The sequence below is a fragment of the Etheostoma cragini genome, unplaced genomic scaffold, assembly GCF_013103735.1.
Source record: "Etheostoma cragini isolate CJK2018 unplaced genomic scaffold, CSU_Ecrag_1.0 ScbMSFa_80, whole genome shotgun sequence".
NCBI classification, from domain to species: domain Eukaryota; kingdom Metazoa; phylum Chordata; class Actinopteri; order Perciformes; family Percidae; genus Etheostoma; species Etheostoma cragini.
Genome location: NW_023269428.1, coordinates 134,063 through 135,069, shown reverse-complemented (window position 1 = coordinate 135,069; position 1,007 = coordinate 134,063). Strand labels below are relative to the sequence as shown.

The following is a 1,007-nucleotide window of genomic DNA, read 5'->3' as shown; positions in this document are numbered from 1 at the left end:
TATTTATTTGTATGCTACAGCTGCAAATAAGTATTTGAAAACCTGTCTATCAGCTAGAATTCTGTCCCTCAAAGACCGTTTAGTCTGTCTTCAAAATGTCCCCCCCCACTCCATTTATTATCCTAAATTAGATGCACCTGTTTCAGGTCGTTAGCTGCATAAAGAAACCTGTCCCCCCCATACAATCAGTTAGAATCCAACTACTGACATGGCCAAGACCAAAGAGCTGTCCAAAGACACTAGAGACCTCCACAAGGCTGGACAGGACTACGGGGACATGTCCAAGACCAAAGAGCTGTCCAAAGACACTAGAGACCTCCACAAGGCTGGACAGGACTACGGGGACATGTCCAAGCAGCTTGGTGAAGACAGGTCCACTGTTGGAGCAATCATTAGAAAATGGAAGAAGCTAAACATGACTGTCAGTCTCCCTCGGACTGGGGCTCCATGCAGGATCTCACCTCGGGGGGTCTCAATGGTGAGAAACCAGCCCAGAACTACACGGGAGGAGCTGGTCCATGACTAGGAAAGAGCTGGGACCACCGTTTCCAAGGTTACTGTTGGTAGTACACTAAGACGTCATGGTTTGAAATAATGCATGACCCGGAAGGTTCCCATGCTTAAACCAGACCATGTCCAGGCCCGTCTTAAGTCTGCCAACGACCATCTGGAGGATCCAGAGGAGTCATGGGAGGAAGTCATGTGGTCAGATGAGACCAGAATAGAACTCTTTGGTCATAAGTCCACTAACCGTGTTTGGAGGAAGAAGAATGATGAGGACCATCCCAAGACCACCATCCCTACTGTGAAGCATGGGGGCTAGCATCATGCTTAGGGGGGGGTTTCTGCACATGGGACAGGGGGACTGCACTGTATTAAGGAGAGGAGGACCGGGGCCATGTATTGGGAGGTTTTGGGGACCAACCTCTTTCCCTCAGTTAGAGCATTGAAGATGGGTCGAGGCCGGGTCTTCCAACATGACAATGACCCGAAGACCAGAGCCAGGA

At 49.9% G+C, this 1,007-nt stretch overlaps 1 protein-coding gene across 1 annotated transcript in view; it reads left to right on the top strand.

Moving 5' to 3' along the window:
• Positions 1 to 1,007, top strand: part of tbc1d2 (TBC1 domain family, member 2) — a 17,737-nt gene that overhangs the window by 15,692 nt on the left and 1,038 nt on the right. The window lies entirely within an intron of this gene.